Raw genomic sequence first — 22,331 nt, 5'->3', positions numbered from 1 at the left:
TTCCTGAAAGAGTGAACCAGGAAAGTCCCCACAGCATGAAGAGACCACTATCTTCCCAAGCCAACTTGATTTACCTTCCAACTCAAAGCAGGGAGAGCAAAACACAACCATGCAAAGATGGGGAAAGATGGCCCTAGCTGGTTTGGCTCAATGGACAGAGCATCGCTCTAAGGACTGAAGGGTCCCAGTTTCGATTCCAGTCAAGGGCACATGCCCAGGATGTGGGCTCGATCCACAGTAGGGGGCGTGCAAGAGGCAGCTGATTAATGATTTTTTTCTCATTATTGATGTTTCTATCTGTCTCTTCTCCCTTCCTCTCTCTGAAATCAATAAAAATATTTTTAAAAAACTTAAAAAAAAAAAAAGATGGGAAAGATGGAAACCCATCCACAATCCACAGTAAACAGTAATTATAGAAGAGAAGCTCATGGTGAAAAGAAGGGAGGTGGTACATATGCCTAGATTCTGTCCATAAAGTACAATTGTTCCAGCTCCATCTGTCGAGTTGGAAATTAACATTCTGACACTGATAATCTGAACCAGTGCTCACATCTGAAGGACAGGTGCTAGTCTAGAAAAGCAGACCCTAAAAGAAGAACTTGTCAGAGCTTGCGCAGCCCCACTCAGATGGCCAACACAGAACCTAGGTGACAACAGCCTCTGGTTACTGGAGAGGAGGCTCTACAGTGGAGCAGGGATCACAGTGGCTCCAGCTCATCCAACCCCATCTCTTTGCTTCCATGTTTACCAAGGCACTTCAAGGATTAGCTCCCTCTCCTTGGTAGGCTGGCAGAGCCACATGAGAGAAGGATGGCTGATGGCGCCAAAACTCCACAGGATCCAAAACCCAACATCACCATTTTCTTGGAGACCTCAGTGGTTCTCAACCTTCCGTCCCTTTAAATACAGTTCCTCATGTAGTGACCCAACCATAAAATTATTTTCGTTGCTACTTCATAACTGTAATGTTGCTACTGTTATGAATAGTAATGTTAATGTCTGATATGCAGGATGGTCTTAGGCGACCCCTGTGAAAGGGTCGTTCGACTGCCAAAGGGGTCGCGACCCACAGGTTGAGAACCGCTGCCTTAGGCGACTAACATAATCTCTTTGAGGCCCAGTTTCCTCATCTCTGAAACTGTAACACAGAAATAAGTACCAGCATGACAAGGTGGCTGTGGGATTAGATGACATAAGGCATATGCTTGGCACACAGGAGCCCTCCATACATGGCAGTTAGTATTAGTGATCTATTTTTATTGTTACTTCCTTAATACAGTGTCTGGAAGACATTTTTCTATCTTACAAATTCAGGAATTGACCTTTAGCTTCTACTACTGTGCGAGGTAAGAGTTCACTTAGCATGGGAGTGAGATAGCTGAGGTCTAGAGACACAGACTAGACTATGTACTTGGACCTGAAAGCCTTGGGTCAGTCCTCCATGACATACTGCCCTGGCAGCAACTTCCACTCCACCCTGTGGCACCTGCCCCCACCCTGCCCCCACTCCTTTGGCCTCTGCAAGTTCTACATCGTTTTCTTTACTTCCATGAACTGTAAAAGTCCTTTTCAGTGAATGCTTCCCCTACCAGAATATCAGCTGCCGGAGGCCAAAGCATGTGTCCTTCCTCTCTCTGTAGCTCAGAACCTGGCCCAGAACAGATTTCACTGTGCATAGAATGGACAAATTACTTTGACAGGGAGATAAGAGTGAATCAATAAAGGCCTCATTGTTTGTTCCATAAATGACAGTGTTTGCTGGGACCAGAATGGAAAACTTCAGTCCCTTATCTTGTTTTCCCAATCTAATTACATTAGAACATTCATTATTTCCACAGTGTCCTATTCTCTCCTCTTCTTCCCACTCCTCTTTTTAATCTTCACCTCCCCCTTTGCCTCCTATCCTCAGAGTCCCAAAGTGGAAGATCAGGGAGGGAGATGAATACTGTATGAGTTGTTAGCAGCATTCACCAGCCCAGAATTCATGCAGCATCCCTCTGGCATTCATCGAGAACCATGACAAACCTACACTATCCATGAAGCACTTAGGTGTGTAAATAAAGAACAGGAGAACATGAGATTAAGTCATAAAAAAGATTCAAGATCAGAGAAAGGAGTGGGCCAGTCAGGTAGCTGCCCAGGTCAGGATGACAAATCTCGGAGATATAGCACTACAAAAGTTCCTTTCTTGGTCATGGGACATGTCTAATGTAGGTCAGCAGTAGGCTCAGTTCTGTCTAGTCATTCAGACACCCAGCCTGGCCGTGGAACAAGCCATCATGTTGTGACACTTCTACCTTAACACATGGCTTCAGGGTTTAACACTGCCAGGGAAGAGAGGAAGCAGGGGACTCACCCTCGATTTTAAACCTCTTGGCCCGAAATGACACATATCACTTCCACTCCATGCCCGCTGGACAGATTAGTCAGTGACCCACCTAACTGCAAGAAGACTGGAATGTCAGGTTCTCCTAGAATCTAGGTCAGTGATGGCGAACCTATGACACGCGTGTCAAAGGTGACACGCGAACTCATTTTTTTGGTTGATTTTTCTTTGTTAAATGGCATTTAAATAGATAAAATAAATATCAAAAATATACATCTTTGTTTTACTATGGTTTCAAATATCAAAAGATTTCTAAATGTGAACACGGCACCAGAGTTAAGTTAGGGTTTTTCAAAATGCTGACACGCCGAGCTCAAAAGGTTCGCCATCACTGATCTAAATGCTCATGAAGTGTACAGGAGAATAGGAAACTCCCAGAAGTCTCCACGATGAATTTATAAATGTCATGGGAATAAATCAAAATGTGACCTCAGGTTCTCCCTTATATAATTGGTACAACTGAACTCAGTTCTGCTTTTACTGAAATAGGGAGCATCCTCAACTGGAAATGTTACAGCCACTGCTCACTGGGGTCACCCTACCTCTGTTGGTTGCTCAGCACAACAATGGCCAGGCTGCGTAGTCTGAGACCAGCCAGCTGAGTGTTTATGAAGCCAGAGGAAAATCTGAGAGCAAATGTTACCTGGGGTCATACCGTTTACTGGCAACCTGGGGTTATGTCACTTACTGGCAACAAGCAATTTTGTGTAATATTTAAATTTTAATCCCTTTAATAGGCTTCCCAGGAACTTGTATGGTTTAAAAATCATACAAATAGCTGAAGAGAGAATGAGAATGAGAAACAGAAAAGTGGAAAACATTTGTTCAAAGACAAAACAGGAAAAGCAATTTTTAAACTCCTTTTGAATGAGACTGTGTAACTATTATTTTTGAAACCTATCTTTGTCTTTCAGAGTGTGACTTACACTATCGGATTATGAGTGATGGAACACTGTGAATGGAACAGCTATGCCCAATACATTAAAATGCTATATTAGTATATAATTTATTCCTAATTTAAACACAAAGAGAAAGGAATTCAATTTAATGGAAAATCAGTTTCTATCTTCTCCCACTGAAATAAATAGTGAGCAAATATATTTTAAACATTGATGTAGATAAGTGCCAAATTAGCTGCCTGAGGTACCACCCCATATCTCAACCCAGGCCTGGACACAGTATAGCTTAGACAGAATCAGAGCCAATTCTCTCTATGTAAATATATGTAAAAGGAGGCATCTTGATGTAGACAAAGACAATGAACTTGAATACAATAGTATGTGAGTGGCAGGGCAAGTTACTAGTCAATTTGGATTATCTATTTAAACTAGCAAATGGTAATAATAATGCTATTTTGGTGAAATAAATAAGCTGCCATATATAAGGTGTCCAAAGTATGTATATATACACTTTAAATAACTATAAAGGCAGTGTTTATTAGAATACATTTCATTTTCAAAATTGAGATATTAGCTTTTTTTAAAAAAATTAAATCTTTATTGTTCAGATTATTACATTTGTTCCTCTTTTTTCCCCCCCACAACTCCCCTCCTCCCAGTTCCCGCCCCACCCTCCGCCCTCACTCCCCACCCACTGTCCTCATCCATAGGTGCACGATTTTTGTCCAGTCTCTTCCCGAATCTCCCACACCCCTTTCCCCCCAAGAATAGTCAGTCCATTCCCTTTCTATGTCCCTGATTCTATTATAATCACCAGTTCGTTCTGTTCATCAGATTATTTATTCACTTGATTCTTAGATTCACTTGTTGATAGATGCATATTTGTTGTTCATAATTTGTATCTTTACCTTTTTCTTCTTCTTCCTCTTCTTAAAGGATACCTTTCAGCACTTCATATAATCCTGGTTTGGTGGTGATGAACTCCTTTAGCTTTTCCTTATCTGTGAAGCTCTTTATCTGACCTTCAATTCTGAATGATAGCTTTGCTGGATAAAGTAATCTTGGTTGTAGGTTCTTGGTATTCATCACTTTGAATATTTCTTGCCACTCCCTTCTGGCCTGCAAGGTTTCTGTTGAGAAATCAGCTGACAGTCGTATGAGTATTCCCTTGTAGGTAACTGAGTTTCTTTCTCTTGCTGCTCTTAAGAGTCTCTCTTTGTCTTTTGCTCTTGGCATTTTAATTATGATGTGTCTTGGTGTGGTCCTCTTTGGATTCTTTTTGTTTGGGGTTCTCCGCGCTTCTTGGACCTGTAAGTCCATTTCTTTCACCAGGTGGGGGAAGTTTTTTGTCATTATTTCTTCAAATAGGTTTTCAATATCTTGCTCTCTCTCATCTTCTGGCACCCCTATAATTCTGATGTTGGTACGCTTGAAGCTGTCCCAGAGGTTCCTTACACTATCCTCGCATTTTCGGATTCTCTTTTCATTTTGCTTTTCCGGTTGGGTGTTTTTTGCTTCCTCGCATTTCAAATCATTGACTTGATTCTTGCGCTCCTCTGGTCTGCTGTCGGGAGTCTGTATAATATTCGTTATTTCAGTCCGTGTATGCTTATGCTTAATTTCTAGTTGGTTCCCCAATATAACATCGAGGGTCTCATTAGTTTTCTTGTAGATCTCATTAAGTTTATCGGTGGCTTCTAAACAGTTCTTGAGAGACCTTAAAAGTGTGGTTCTGAACTCTATATCTTCCATTGACAATTTTGTCCTGTTTCTTTGTCTCCGAATTTTGTTATGCTTCCTTGGTTCACCCCCTAGTGGTCTTTGTGCTCAGTCTTATAGTTAAACCTTGATTGTTGTAGCTAATACCAGGGAGGGTTTGACCTCCAGGCCAAGTGGCTATGAGAATCAGCTGTGTCTGCAGTGAGAGAACTTCTGTCCTCTAGGGAGGTACTAATCTGGCGTTTGCCTGAGGCTATCCGGCAAATGCCTCTGTGCAGGGCTTGGGTGGGGCGGGTCGCACAGGATCAACAGGGTGGGCCGGAGAGAGCAGTTATGGCGGCTCTCAGTCCTGTCCCTAGGGGCTCTGCCTCTCTGAGTCCCAGCACCCGCTGCAAACCTCGGAGAGAAAGCTGCACTCGCTCTGACCGAAGCCAGGCAGTCCCGCTTCTCCCGTTTGAGTCTGGGTCCCTAAAGACTCGCCCGTATCTGGAGCTCAGAGTCTGCGACTCCCTCCGGATTGAAAACGCCAACCGCGCCCTCCGCCGCCAGCCCGCTCCGCGCACTCCGCACCTCAGAATTTGACTTCAGCACTGCGCCTCTTCTGAGTGTCCGTATGCGTTTCTCTTTCCTCCTAGTTGTAGGACTTCCACTCAGCCAGTCTTCCTGTGGTTCTGGGTGATGTCCGTTCCGTCTTTTAGTTTCACTTTTGAAGTAGTTGTTCAAGGCAGCAAACTCCGGCGTTAACCTATGCCGCCATCTTGGTTCTCCGAGATATTAGCTTTTAAGGTGTGTATACATTTTGGGGGGACACTGTCTATAGTGCCTAGCATGAGCCTACTTGGTAGATAATAGGTCTCCAGTAACTAGTCTAAGTCACATAATGACTGTTGTACCAAGCAGTAGATTTCAACATGAGCTAAGAAACATCAACATGAAGTGGGTCAACTCAACAAAATGTGCCTGAGCTTTCCTTTCTCCAAAACAGGTAAGATAATGCCTGCTTCAGCCTTCACAACCGGGCTACAGAGATGACCGAGATACAGTGTAAGAGAGACCTTTGAACTCTTAGAGAAGAGATACTAGAGAAATCCAAACTACTATTACCTGTCTTTGTTGAGCAATACTGGGGGATTTTTCTCACCAGGAAACAACTCTTCATTTTTGAGAAAGCATATTGCCGCAGCAAACAAACGCTACAGTGCTGACCTTTTGCCAATGTCAAATAGAATCCTGGCAATGCTTTTGGTTAACTGAGTTCATTATGCTTAAGGATACGGCATTGGGTCAACAGGAAAATACCAAGAGGGCCTCCTGCACTGTGCGTGTCAGAGTGACGGAACGGGTTTAGGGTGCTGACTCGTCAGCAACAAAAGAGAATCAAGCCAAACCTTCCTGTTTAGTTTGCATGTAGTCTGATCTTCCTGGGATTTCCCATGTTCTGTTCCACCACTGGTGGTAGAGCCCTTTTCCGCTAAAGAACACAAATTGGAGGCCATGTTTCTTGGTGACTTACAGTTGGCAGTTGGCCAGCAAGCATTCCAATAGCAACCTTTTTACAGCCAACAAATGAGATTTCATAGATAAAAACCAGCATTTTTACTTCTACAATGGGAGAAAAACACCCATGAAAACTTGGGTTTGAACTGATTCAGAGCCCACTTTGGCAAAAAGGGTAAATATGTTTTCATGGCTCTCGGGAGCAAACCCTCACACAGGCCTACAGCCTGACAGAGGCAGCTCGTAAAACCTGCTTAGAAACCTTGTCAATACAGCAGCCCTTATTTCTCTGGGACCAGTCCCTCCTGAAAACAGCACATCAGAATGCCAGATCCTTGCTGGAATTATGAACAGTGAGCGTCCCACTGGGAAAAACAGGGGCCCCTGTCTTCCAAGAAACCGAAGTCTTTGAGCATGCACTGTTTCATGAATCCTCGGGACATGTCTATAAGGAAATCAAAAGCAGTCATTATCTTTCATCCATTCTGCAGATTTATGGGTTCCAACACTTGCCTGGGGTACAGGACACGTTTGTGGCAGAGCCCAACCTCCAGGGCTGGCCAGACTCCTGGGAAATCACTGCTTTCCAGTAGGTTCTTGCATCAACATATGGTCACTCACTTGTTCACACGCGCGGCAAACATTCATTGAATGCTGACTCCTCGCCAGGCACTGAGCTGTGTGCCAGGATAGGGACTGATTAGGCCAGTGATGGCGAACCTTTTGAGCCCGGCGTGTCAGAATTTTGAAAAACCCTAACTTAACTCTGGTGCAGTGTCACATATAGAAATTTTTTGATTTTTGATATTTGCAACCATAGTAAAACAAGACTTATATTTTTGATATTTATTTTATATATTTAAATGACATTTAACAAAGAAAATCAACCAAAAAAATGAGTTCGTGTGTCACCTCTGACACGCATGTCATAGGTTCGCCATCACTGGCTTAGGCAAAGATCCTGCCTCTATGGTCTGAGAGGAGGAGTCTTGGATGTACATAGAGAATTACAAGCAGATACAAGAACCATGGGCAGCAAAACTGAGTGATGAAGAGCATGCCAAGTGTACAGGAGATCTGGGCTCAAATTCCTGCTCAGCCTCACATTTGCAAATTGCCATAGCACTTGCCTCCTAACATACTACATAATTTACTTGTTTATTGTTTAAACAGGTAACACACACACATAGAATATAAATTCTATGAGGACAAGGATTTTTTGGGCGGTGGGGAGGAGGGGGGGGAGAAGGAGGCTGTTTGTTCAGAGATGTGTTATTGAGAGAATTAGATGAGATGATATACGCAAGTGCTCAGCACAGAGCCTGGACCATGATAAACAAAGTTAAGTGGCCATTCATTGTTAAATACTGATGATACAGTGGTTTCCAGTGCTAAGGGGGCATTAATAAGCATCAACGATCTCTGAGGACATCAGGGAAGCCTGGGATGTTGATTCCTAAAGAATGAGGGTAGAATATTGCTGGAAGAAAAAAGGAAAGGGACAGGACTAAAGTCAGCAAGAAGGACAAGTCCAAGGCTGAGAAGCCTTCCCTGGAAGAGACCCTAGTGCTTGAAAGCACCACACTCCATTTGTGTTTACAGCCCTTTGTCCCTGTGCCCCAAACATCTGTACATCAGAGGTACCTCGTTCTGCATCACTTTCAGGGACAGCATAGAGCAAAAATCCCCTAATTCCTCCCAGGCACAGGCCTTTCCTGTGGCGCCCTGTCATGGACTGGATTCTGTGTGTTCAGTACAAATGCACCGAGATGAGGCTCGCCGCACAGTGACTACTAACAAGTAAAACAAGAGGCTTCCCGCGGATGACACACCTCTGATTCAGTCTGCCCTGACAAAGCTGGAGATTAAGTTTCCTTGCCTACAGCTGCAAGGAGAAACACGACACCCTTTACTAGCTACAGTGGGACACGCTTTATTAACCCGGCTTTAATTATATTCCATTCTGAGATTCAATAGTTTCGATTGCAACACCACATGAAACCAGGGTGAGCTGCACCTCATGGGACTCTGGCCACAAACTAAATCGGAAAAGTGCCTCCGAGGCAGTGACCCGCTTCTGCCAGCCAGCCAGCCAGCCAGCCAGCAGCGTGCAGCTCGGAGCCCGTGCCCAGCTCTGGGGGAGCCCCACAAGTGGCCAAATCAGGGCAGAGCGAAGATGGTAGTCAGCTGGGGAGCATGAACCTGTCTGTATTTATGAAAGAAACTTTGAAAAGTAAAAGGGAAATGTGGCAGGATCTACACATGACCTATACTTGCCAGGAAAACAGCATACACACATATCCACAAGGATGCAATTCTTTTCCATCTGATCATTGCAATTCCGCCCTTCTTCTCACCCTCAGTTCTAGAAAGAGGCAGAAAATGACCTTTTACTTTTTAGTAGGCAGATTACAATCAGCTTTATCTGAGGCAAGGGAGCTAACCTTGCGCTATTATTTTCTTTTTCAGTCAAATTTTCTCCAAATATTTTGCCTGCCATCCTGCACGTTTCACTTAAGGTTACAGGGGCAGCTGATTGGTCCAAGGACTGAATGTCTCCATTATAATACAGGTAACTGCAAGTTATTGAGCATTTACTAGGTACTAGGTATTGTTAAGGGTTTTACATGAATTAAATCATTACATCTTCACAACAGCTTTATGAGGCAGCTGTACACGTTTCATTTTTCTAGGTCCCACAATCAGAAAAGGGCAGAGGTGCAGCTCATACCCAAATCTATAGGAAGCCCAAGCCAGCACCATTTCGGCTACACTTGGTCTCCAATTAGATGGCAGGATATGAGAAGATAGGAGCATGCCCAGTCACCTGGGTCCCCTGATGCCTGGTAAGCCTCAGTGATGTTTGGTTAATGAATTATTTAATTGGGTAATTTTAAAGAATCTTAGACTGGAAACAAAGGGGCTCATTGGCAGCCAGCTCTCCCAACAATAAGCCACGTGGATGTGAGGCAGTCAGTTGCCCCTGACCTTGGCCTTCCCACTTGAACAATGAAGCACCTCTGAATCAGATGACCTCTGATGCTATCTGATTGGGGGTCCTGCCCCAAGTTCATCTTGCCAGCAAGCATCCAGAGCCTGCGTCCGAATCCTATCCCCCACTCCCTGACTCCCACCCTAAACTCATATTCACAGAATAGGGGGCCTCAGCCTGACAGCACCTTGGCCTGAGCCCTGGTGAGTCACTCTCAGGCCAGGCAGGTATGCGGGTGTGCACAGGACTTACTGCTCAAATCATCAGGCTGCCCACTGTCTCCTTAAGGCTGCAGTTCTCAACCTGTGGGTCACAACCCCTTTGGCGGTCGAACAACCCTTTCATAGGGGTCACCTAAGACCATCCTGCATATCAGATATTTACATTATGATTCATAACAGTAGCAACATTACAGTTATGAAGTAGCAACGAAAATAATTTTATGGTTGGGTCACAACATGAGGAATTGTATTTAAAGGGCCAGAAGGTTGAGAACCACTGCCCTAAGGGAAGAACAGCACAGCCAGGAATCAGGATTCTCTTCATCCTCTCAGATGGGAAGGATGAGGCTCCGTGAGCCCAAGGGGGACCCTCCTCTCAATCAGAAAGACATGCAAAAGTCAAAAGAACCTTCCTGAACGATTGAGGTCTTTGAAATGAAAGAATTATCATTTATTCATGGTCATTTTGTCACATTTAGCAAATTGATTTCTTAGCACTTACCATGGAGTCAGTACAAGATAAGGCGAACAAACTCTAAAGAGGACAAAAATAATTATTCTTACCTCAGAGCCCACAATCTTGTGATATTCAACTAGCCTCCAATAGGAGAGAACAAAAAAAGTACTAATTCTGCCGGGGTAATGGGATAGGTGGGAAGGTGGCTGGAAACTGGGGCTGGTTTCTCAAAAGACATGACACTTGATTTCAACTTTGATAAGGGAATGGGCTTTGACAGGTGGAAGTGAAGGAAGAATATTTTATCAAAGGTGAGTGATTAGTGTTAGTTGTCTCGCCATGACATGCACATATGTACACACGCATACGAGTTATCCATATTCAGAACGGCCCTCTACACACACCTGCACCCACTCAACAGGTTTCTGTGGGCTCAGCCCCAGGAGTGCTCACCAGCCATGAGGACCACTGGCCACACGTCTCAGGACGGCAGGATTGAAACACATGTCTCTGTTAAATACAATTTAAACCATATGCTTCTGCCTTATTTCTGCCTAGTTCATCAAAATATGTCTCTCACATGTGAGTTCGGATGGCCAGAAGCCTTCCAAGATCTTTTTTTTTTTTTTTTTTTTTGGCTTTTGATGTGTAGGAAGTTGTCTTTTCCAAAGGGAAACACATTGAAATTGCAGAAGATTTCAGGCTGCTCTTGGAAGGAATTAGATGTGGTTAGATTCACATGCAAAGTCTGAATAGGTAGAGGTACTTCCAAGTTGGGTTTATTGGTTCTGCATGGCCCCAAAGGGCTCTGTGTTTTCCTCCACGTTATGTGAATGTATAACCTCATCATGTAATACGGAGCCCTGATGCAGGGATCTGCAAACTAAAGTCTGTGGGCCAAACCTGGCTGGCCACCTACTGATGTATGACCTGCAAGTTAAGACAGGTTTTTACATTTTTCAATAGTTGAAAAATTTTTTTAATAATACTCTTTTATAATATGTGAAAACTATAAGAAATTCAAATTTCAGGGTTCTTAAAGTTTTATGGGAACACAGCCAGGCTCATCTATTTATATTTGTCTGTGGCCACTTGGGCACCACAGTGGCAGAAGTGAGTGGTGTGGCAGGTACTACATGGCCTGCAAAGCCTGAAATATTTGCCATCTGGCTCTTTACAGAAAACGTTTGCCAACACCTGCTCCAAGGCAGCAGGACATTCTCATTGAGCTGGACTCTAAGACTTTTTAATATAGGTCTTGACACTGGAAAAAAAAACAAAGCCATCTTAAAGTTCTCAGTAGTTTTTATCTTCTAGGACCTAAAGAACTGAATTAACCTTTGGGTCATACCACACTTTGTCCTTTGTTCTTGAGAAATGAATCCAGTAGGCCCTTTAATTACTCAGATGTAAAGCAATATACCCTGCCATTATATTTGAGAAAAAATGAAGTCACCATTAATCTGAAAGTAAATGTTTATACTAAGAAGTAAAGAATTCTCTTTGACGTATAAGTTAGATGTTTGCTTTACCAGAGCTATGTCTCTGTTAACTTTGTAGCTTCTCTAGAGAAGGCATTTCGGTAGTTTTAATCTTCCTTATGATTGTATATTATTGCTTGTTCTTGGGGAAGAGTGTGTGTGTGTGTGTGTGTTTCCTGGAATTTGTTCACATGAGATGGAAAATACATACCAAAAAGACTTTAGGAAAAATGGGAAGACTATCTTTACTTTAAGCTAGAGTTGAGATTAGATTGGCTATGTTTAAGTCATCTGGAACTAGACTATGATGTTATTCAATACCATAGGCTTTGTGAGATGATGATGAAATATTGCATTCAGATGTAATGGTCTTTTGGCGATCATGGGTCCATGGGCAGAGTTTCCCTGAAAAGAATGGATGTCCTTGCTGTACATTATCCTCAAGAGAAGGACAACATGTGAAGACTAAGGATGTAAGGCTGATAGGTGAGAGGGAAACAGAGAAACACAACTCTTTTCTCACTCTGTGCTTTCATAAGACGAGGCTTACACTCTGGTGAAGGATATACTGTAGGTCAGAGAGGCTCCCACAGATTAAGTAAAGTGGCCTTTTTGAGTTAGACAGAATGAGAAATGATCACTCAGGGGCCTATGGAGCGTGAATCTGGACCTATGATCCTTGAAAGCAGACACAGGAAATAGAAGTTTTTAAATATTTTCTGCCTGTACTTACTTCCTATCACACCCAACATTCAATAAAGTTGTATTCAAAATTTACAACCTAGGCTCAAGTGTGAGTGATAAATTAAGGGAAAAGTTTGCTCCATATTTCAGTGAAATAATAAAGAGAAGTGTAGGGCCCCCTCCTGAGACCAGGCAGCAGCAGTGGTAGTCAGCTGAGGATGCCACACCCAATGGAACAGTGACTGGCAGCAACAGTAGCTCCACAGCATGGCAGAAAGGTGATAACAGGTCGACACGGGGGGCCTATTTATTTACACTTAAGCCCGTGTGCAAAGGAACTGTGAGGACCAACTGAGAATGCTTCAAAGCAGAGACATGTTGGTCGTCAAAGCTGATGAAGGCTTCAGCCAATAGCAACAGGTATGAAAGGGATGTGACCTTGTTTTAAAGTCACAGGTCAAAAGAGCCTAGTTGTACTAGTTATTCTTCTGACAGCCTCCACAAATCTGGAAGCTCCTTGAGAGTGGGTAATCTTTCCACCACCACCATTATAACTCATGACTCACAGTAGGATTGGAATACAATCCATTATCTAGCAAAAAGGTACAGGGTTCCCAGGCATTCCCATCACAGAGAGCCCCTATTCAATCAAGCTCAACCTAGGCATTGGAAGTTCTTTAGACAAATCACCTATAGCTATTTCACTGAAAAACAGATACTTCTGCCACCGAAACTTATCCTGAGAAATCTGCTAAACAAACACGAATAATTACTAAGGTATTGTAACAGCATGTAGGCATATCTTAGGAGAACATCTTAATTACCAAGGAAGTATTAAGGATTACCAAAAAATATTCCACAAATATGGCCTGTCTGCTTATGATTATTAAATTGATCACTTTTGAGATATTTTTTCAGATTTGAAAGTTTTATCGATACCTAATCAACACCCAATAGATTAACCATTAGACGCAATAGCTAATTGCCTTCAGCTAGGTAGATATAGCTTATATTCATACTGCATATGGCATCTCAGAATGTCCACATGGTGATGCAGACCATCTAGCCCCGTGGTCGGCAAACTGCGGCTCACGAGCCACGTGCGGCTCTTTGGCCCCTTGAGTGTGGCTCTTCCTAAGCCTTAGGAGTACCCTAATTAAGTTAATAACAATGTACCTATCTATATAGTTTAAGTTTAAAAAATTTGGCTCTCAAAGAAATGTCAATCGTTGTACTGTTGATATTTGGCTCTGTGGACTAATGAGTTTGCCGACCACTGATCTAGCCCAATGTAAAGCCCACATTCTGCTGCTGCCCTTTCCCATGCCTGTGGCAGACACCAGCCAGGTATCTTTCTTGCTGAACATGATGACTGTGACTTTACGATTCCTATCAGCAGAGTCCTCTGAGTCATATGTTTCAGGCAGTACAGCACCCTAGGGACCAAAACCTGGTTCTAGAAAGATAAACAAAATTTAGATATTACAATTGTGGTGTTCCAAAGGGTCAGGGTACATAAACAGATGTTCAGTGGCATTAAAATTATATGGGCAGTGGGATGACTAAGGAAAAAAAGTCTGTAAAAACTCCTTTTGAGGTTAAGAACCCCCACTTTAGACAACCCCCTGAAGTTGGCATGCATCCATTTTACTGATTAAGAGATGAACCTCAGGCAGATAAAGTGAATTATCCCAGATGACATATATAGGAATGGCCAAGCCAAGTCTTAAATCTGAACTTCGATTAAGTGCCCAGTTCACTTTATAATGCATCATATTACCATTACCAAAAGAGAACTTACTTTCCAATTTGTTCGATTAAAATTGCATTTCTTTATAAAGTAGACAGAAAGGAATAATACAAAATATTAAAGGAAAACTAAATTCATTCACAGAATAAATGGTGTAGGGGAAACAGCACCATTAATGCAGAATACCTGTGATCCTTTCCTGAGCATCTTCTGTGATCAACGACCTGCCATGTCTCAGGCTCATGTGAAAGTTGGCTAGATAATTATGTAGATCTCCTTGTTCTGTCATGCTGTGTACACTTATGTGTACATTGGTGAGTTGAGGGCATTGCAAAGAAACACAACACACAAAATCAGTCCCTAATCACTTAAGTTATTCAAAGCCAAAAGTAGGATAAACTATTCATTAATTGCTTGGTTGTGAAATGGATGCTGTTGTGTTTTTTTCTGAGTCACACTTGAAACAGCCCGCATGAACTACTAGACCACTTTTACAAAGTAGTTCTACTATGGTAAAAATCGCAGGGCAACTCATGCCCTCCATCCCGAGCCCCATCCATTCTGGCCAGATGGGTGACTGCCAAAATGCTTTAGATGGACAAGGAGAGCTAATGAATAGAATTTGCATAGAATAACTTAAGCTAATATTGGCATCCCAAGGAGATATCTGTGCTGACATCGCCCTCTCTCCTTTCTCATCTCTCCTCACTATTACCAGAGTGACCGCTCTAAAATGCATGTCTGAGCATGTCATTCCCTTGTTTACATATTCTGGATGGCTCCCTACTGCCTACAGGGCCAGTCCAAACTCTCTGGTAAGGTATACAGAGCTGTTCTCAGATTGGCTAGGGTCTACCACTCCTGCCTCCTTTTCTGACACTTCCCTACTGCATCTACCTCTCCTTTGACTCTATAGTCCAGCGGTTCTCAACCTGTGGGTCGCGAACAATGAAAATACATCCTGCATATCAGATATTTACATTACGATTCATAACAGTAGCAAAATTACAGTTATGAAGTAGTAACAAAATAATTTTATGGTTGGGGGTCACCACAACATGAGGAACTGTATTAAAGGGTCGTAGCATTAGGAAGGCTGAGAACCACTGCAACCAAAACACTAGTTGCTCCTCAAGACAACCATGTCTTTTTCTACCATTGTTTCTTTGTAGAAGTTGCACTCCTTCTGGGAGATCTACAGCTGATAAACCCTTATCCTTCAATACCCAGATCAGACATCACCACATATCTGGACCCTTCCACCCTCAGGCAAGGTTGATGACATATACCTCATACTGTAAAACTTAGAAGTTCGCACCTTTGCTAATGCTAATAAGCTCACAGACTTCCTTCAGGGATGAGATTGAGTCTTACTCATCTTTGCTTGGTCAGAACATAGTAAGTGTTCATTAGCTGTTACTGAGTGGATGAAGAGATAAATGTTAAGTTCTAGAAATGAACTAGCAGAACTATTACTGATATCCATGTAGTCTACCAGAACTACCCAACTTACAGTCAATATTTACTCCTAAATTATGTAACTATGTATTCTATATTGTTTCACACAGGGTGGGAAACAACTTGAAAATTTTAAAATTGTGTGTGAGAGAATTTTACAGGGACACAGTATTAAATAACATCAATTTGCATATTGGAAAAGTTATTCCTTTTCCAATTCTGGTTTAGTCCTTCTGGTGATATACTAGTAAAAGAAAGTGTCAGTTTGATGCCGTGTGACTTCAATGCCTCCCTAAAAACATGCTAAAATTTCTCTTTTTAAGAAAGAGAGAACAGGACTTGGGCTCAGAGACTTCAATGGGAATCAACTACCTAAACTATAAAGGGACTGCTTCATTCTCATTGTTCTTATCTTCATGGTTACTTTCCAGTTATAGAAAGTGATATTAGTTTTTTATTTACTCTGAAGTTTTCTTGTTAAATATATTGATTTTATTTAAGTTTAAAAATGAGTCAGTATAAAGAAAAACAATGAGGTAATGTTATTACAGGTATGTGTGAATTTTGCAAAAATAGAGGATGGCATCCAAGTACCTTGCTTTAGTGGATAAAGTCTTAGAAGGTAAAACAACTGAGGGGCTCCTCAGCCTTCTACTTTTGGGTAAGTTATTAACTCTTTTGAAAATTTTCTATGATTTAACAGAATATAGGTAATAATTTCAACATTTTCTATGCAATTCTGTGTCATAAAAATCAAATGAAATAATGTATGCTGAAATGCTTGGCCATACATAGAGAGCAACATTGTGATCATTAAAACAATCAGCCTGAGCACAGTACACCATTCCTTCCCACCCTGCCTCACCCAGTGTAGTTGAAATGGAACTTTGAATAGATCTAGTTCAAGATACCCATTAGTGTACATGAATTATATCCTTCTCATTCCCAAATTCATGTGAAATGACTGAGACATTTTAAAAATAAGAAAATATCTCAGGAATGGTGCTATTGACTGACCAAAACATATAAGGAATTTCTGCCAGATATAGGGCACATATGGCCATTTGAGGACAATGCTGACCAGCCCATCACCCAAGACAAATACAGAACACAGGGCCTTTAACAGCACAGGGCCTCAAACCCACAAACCACTTCTGGGAACTACAATGATCCAAGCAATCAAGATGGGGCTGAGGTTGGCAGGGGATGGGGGGAGGGAGGGTCTATTGGGAGTCACCAGAGTTACTTCTGCCCTCCAGTCATACACAAATAATTCTTTGCTTAGTATTTTGTCTTTTCCAAGTAACTGGACCTTAAATTTAACAAAATAAAACTATAAGAATCTAACCTTTCTCCTTCATACCTGTTCCAGAAAACTTCAACCAGGAATCTATAGAATCTGTGAATCTATAGGATCTATGCCACCTCAAACCCAGGTCCTAGAGCTCTGGAAGACTTCTCATGGGACTTTTACTATGAGAACTGGAATGCCCCAAAAGCCAAGGACATTGGGAGCTCTGTTACTAGAGGTGGGGTGTCAAGAAGACAGGAGGTAGGTGGGTTTGCTCTGCTCTGCATAGATCGGGCTTCACTTCAAATCATTTACTCTGACGAATTCTAAATTCATACATACAAAAAATTTTTTTTTAATTATGTGTCTGCAACCCCTCCCATCTATCTCACCCTCCCACCTCCCGCCCCAATAACATGATTTGGGGAGCTGCCTCTGAATTTTGATAGAAGAAGATGAAAGACTAAAGGAGAAGCAGAGAGCACTAGAGAGAGGGGAAATGTGAATTTCATGTTTTGATGTGAGTCAAGAAATGAACTCTTTGGGGTTTTCATATAATGTTGTTAAAGATCTCAATCTCTTCTCAATCGCTTCTGGTTGTTGACAAGGGCTTCTTTGAGTGTGGCATGAGCCCTTCTGCTTGGTCTGGGTTACATGCACTTCAAAAGGGCGTGCTGAAGGGTGTTCAAAGAAGAGTGGCTCAGCCGGTGAAAGTCCCGAGGTGGTGCTGCAGGAAAACTTAAAGAAATGGCTCTTCGGCTAACAGAGCACCAGACTTAGGGGAAGGGGCTGCAGGGACTTATTTGTTATATGTGGCCCTGAAAGGTAGAATTGAAACAATCTGTAGGAACGACAGCAGAGACAGAAGTCTGCTCAGTATTAGGAGAAACTTCTTTCTTAAATAACAGTGATGTGTAAAGAATGGGCTTCCTAGACTTGAAAGAGGAAGAGAGGGGGTGGGGGTAGCCTGCCAAAGAGAGTGTCTCAATGTAGTTTGAAGAACCAATTCACAGGGACAATTCAAGCCAGAGGGAGCCAGGGTATGGCATGGGTCTTGGTTTAATGATACTAATAGACACAAAAATTAGGATAAAGAGGGGGAGGGGTAGCATCTAAATGTTAAAGAGCCCATGGCTTGAAGGCCAATAGATACCCAACACCAACCTTCAAATGCCAAGGGCATTTTTCCAAATAGAGTCCTCAGCCTCTACCTTCCCTGGATTTCTCTTTTGCTAAATCAAAGATGTCCTCTCTGTTCTCTCAAACAAAAAATAGGCAAAACTGCAACTATCCCCTGGTTTGTCTTTTCAATTCCCCTGCCTCAAGACTTTGTCCCACATTCAGAAAGCCAAGAGACATATGAAAACATGCTCAAAGTCACTAATCATCCGAGAGATGCAAATCAAAACAACAATGAGGTACCATCTCACACCTGTCAGACTGGCTATCATCAACAAATCAACAAACGACAAGTGCTGGAGAGGATGTGGAGAAAAAGGAACACTCGTGCACTGCTGGTGGGAATGCAGACTGGTGCAGCCACTATGGAAGACAGTATGGAGTTTCCTCAAAAAACTAAAAATGGAACTCCCATTTGACCCTGTGATCCCACTTCTAGGAATATATCCCAAGAAACCAGAAACACCAATCAGAAAGGATATATGCACCCATATATGTTCATAGCAGCACAATTCACCATAGCTAAGATCTGGAAACAGCCTAAGTGCCCATCAGTAGATGAATGGATTAGAAAACTGTGGTACATCTACATGATGGAATACTATGCTGCTGTAAAAAAGAAGGAACTCTTACCATTTGCAACGGCATGGATGGAACTGGAGAGCATTATGCTAAGTGAAATAAGCCAGTCAATGAAGGAAAAATATCACATGATCTCACTCATTCAGGGATAATAAAGACCATTATAAACTTATGAACAATAATAGATACAGAGGCAGAGCTGCCTCAAACTGATTGTCAAATTGCAGCATGAAGGCCAGGGAGGGTTGGGGGACAGGAGGGAGGGGGGTAAGAGATCAACCGAAGGACTTGTATGCATGCATATAAGCATAACCAATGGACATAAGACATTGGGGGGTAGGGGAGGCCAGGGGATAGTCAAGGGCGGGGGGGAAAAAAAGGACACATATGTAATACCCTTTGTAATACTTTAAGCAATAAAACAAACAAACAAACAAACAAAAAAAAGACTTTGTCCCAGACACGGTTTGTCTCTGCCATGGTGACAGTCACATTTTCCACAGTCCGCTACATCTCTGGCCTGAGAAAGCTCTGAGGCTGGCCTGGTAGGCCTGAGTTGCAGCTGAGAATTCATACTCTCACCCTGGATTAAATACAGACTCAAAAAGGACAAATTCTCCTCTCCCAAATGTATCTGCCTCAGAAGTCTCATCCCAAATGGAGAGGAAGCCTGAGCCAAACTGGAAGAATCTCCAGGGAAAGCTAAGGTCAGGAATTAAGAAACGGCAGCTGAGATCTGGAGAAGAGACTGCAAGCAGGAGTCTCTCCCTGGACTAACTGGGGCTCAGCATGACTCAGAGGACGTTTCTGTGCCCGTGAACAGAGCCTAGGCCTTTGGACTCTGTGATTGTCACATCACATTCACACCAGTGAACCAACAGGTGAGCTGCTCTGACTAGCACATCAGACTGCTTTCTGGACAAAATTTCTAAAGAGTCCGTTCCTCACGGGGAAGGCAAGAAAGCTGATTAGACAACAGGAGCAACCACAATGAATCAACAATAGGATGAGTAAATATGCACGTGGGCACCCACCACACCCTGGGCCCGGGGTGAGCTCAGGAGACTCACGGATGGAGGAGAGATGGCTTCTGCCTTTGAGAAGCTCACAGTGCATTGGAAAAAACAGATACATAAGGTCCCATGAGAACGTGATGTGGTGATCCCATCATGGAGACGGGTCCATTGCAGGAGCACAGAGAAGAGAGCAGTGATTTGTGGGGAGCTCTCATGGACATGGCTGTCATCTGAGCTAGAGCTTCCGGTTGATCAGAAAGGAAACGGGATGCCAGTCAGAGGGAAAAGCCTGAGCAAAGATAGGAGGCAAGACATGTGTTGCAGTTATTTAGAGTAATAAAAGAATTGAGGCTCACTTAGAGAATGAAGCAAAAATAAAACATCTATAAATGATAATCCCCAAACCAAAAGTGCTTTGGGAGGCAAACTTAATACCTTCTACTGGTATAATACTGGTGAAAACTGATTGCCCTGAAGATATAAATTTGGTTTTAGAAAAAAGTATATACATCTATCCATGTCTATATGAATAAACAGGGGAAGTGAATAAGATAGAGAATAAAGCCCAGCCAGTGTGGCTCACTGGTTGAGTGTCAACCAATAAACCAGGAGGTCGAAGTTAGATTCCAGGTCAGGGCACGTGCCAGGGTTGCGGGCTCAATCCCCAGCAGGAGGCAACCGATCAATGATTCTCTCTCAACATTGATGTCTCTCTCTCTCTCTCTCTCTCTCTCTCTCTCTCTCTCTCTCTCTCTCTCTCTCTTTCTCTCTCTCTCCCTTTCCCTTCTCTGAAATCAATAAAATATTTTTTTAAAAAAAAGAGAGTGAAGAAAAGACATCTTCTCTTCGTTAAGGAGTATTTTTTAAAAAGAGTTTGCTGAGCAGAGACTTCCTCTGTGGCTATGAAGTAGTAAAAATGGTGGAGTTGAAGGGAAGTCGTTTGGAAAATGCTGTGAAAGTAGACAGTCAGGCTGTTATATAGCAGCATGCCTTCTCTTGCTCTCCACAGAAACACGGAATGCATCCGTAAGAGACAAATATCCATCAAAATTCAGCTGCCTCACTTCTCCTTTGAGCACGTTTTGGACAAAGATGCTTGACAAGACGAAGCAGCTTATGCTTCAGGCCAGCAGGCCTTGCTGCTGGCTTCTGTCCAGGATAAACATTGTCAGTAAAACTATCCCTTTGCGCTCTCCCGGGAGACCGCTGAATGGGGCTACCAGCATTCCCTAACTTTTTCTCCTTCTGAAGCTCAGAAAGGAAATCACATCATGGGTCACTAAATGAGCTGCCGAGGCTTGGTCAAAGGAAAAACAAGAAGCAGAATAATCTAGTCCATCAAACACAGGTGGCACTGCTCCTTGTTTTATCACCAGTTTTACCTGAGGGGCAACCAGATGAGCATCTTCCATTTCATTTCTGAAGGCATTGAGGATGGTTCTCTCTCTTTGAAGGTCAAAGGAAATGTTTTTAGGGTAACAGAACGTGCTCTAGATCAAGAGTGAAAAATAACTGAGCTTAACTCAGAGCTACTAGATTTTTGTGTCATCTCAGGCAGGTCACTGCCTTTCTGGGTCTAATGCCCAGAAGATCTTCCCATTTATTCCCATTTATTTTAACATACTATGACTTTCAGGTTGATTGACAGGTTTCTTTAAACACTGAATTCAGTCTTAAGATTCAGATAAAAATATGATTCCTTCTGTGCTCCTATCAGGTACCAGGAATTGTCTCGGACATTGTCTGAGATTTAATGAGTTTCCCCATTCCTTGTTCCAAAGAGAATTTGAGGCAGATTGCAAAAATAATTCAGTACAACTTTGAGAAAAATAAAGCAAAACCAGGCATCATATAATCATTTAATTAATTAATAACCACATACATTGCATAAGGTCTTGTTATATAATCGCATATCACCATCTAACTGATCATATAATCACATATGTAGCATAAGGTCTTTCTTAATTATTTGCTAGAGGTGGGCCACTAATATATCTCTGAGCCTCCTGGCAACCAGTGCAAAGAGGGAAAAACAATCTATTTCATAATTTTCTGTGTATAAGACACAAATAGCATCAAAGCCATTTCTGATGCTCAGATCTGACTATTTAATATCAGCTTGACATAGTTAAATACTTCAAACTACAGAAACCTTAATTCAACAAACATTCACTCTCATCTACTCTGTACCAGGCCTTGTGCCAGGTATTAAAATGAGTAAAATGAGTAAGATCTAGTCTGTGTTCTTCAAGTCTTTCTTAAACATAAACTGCAGATCAGGACTAGCAGGCTATCACTGTTGATTCGTCCCAATTCCTAAATATGCCCTATCAACCCCCCATGAAAGGGAGAGATTATGAAGCAAGCTCCTAAAGGTCATCCTAGGAGAAACCCCAGCAGTGTGTTTAAGCTAGGAATAGAGATGGGGAGATGAGAGTAGGAATGGGGGAGAGGGCTTCTCTATGGTTTGAGATGCCCTCTCCTATCCCCAGTCCCAGCTGGTCTGGAACACACAGCTGGAAAACAAGCACATGGAACTTCTGTGTTTTTAAATGCTTAATCGTTGACAACTAATTTCTTCTGCAATGAACTAAAATGCTACCACTGGCAAATAAGAACAATCAGTTCCGAAAGCAGCAACTCTGTCCTGCCTGAGATGCCGAGTTAAGGCCAGGCTGAGGGACTCCATCCCTCTCCAAAGCAGCCAGATTACTCCTGA

The sequence above is a fragment of the Myotis myotis genome, unplaced genomic scaffold, assembly GCF_014108235.1.
Source record: "Myotis myotis isolate mMyoMyo1 unplaced genomic scaffold, mMyoMyo1.p scaffold_m19_p_12, whole genome shotgun sequence".
Taxonomy (NCBI): Eukaryota; Metazoa; Chordata; class Mammalia; order Chiroptera; family Vespertilionidae; genus Myotis; species Myotis myotis.
This window is presented reverse-complemented; position numbering follows the sequence as displayed.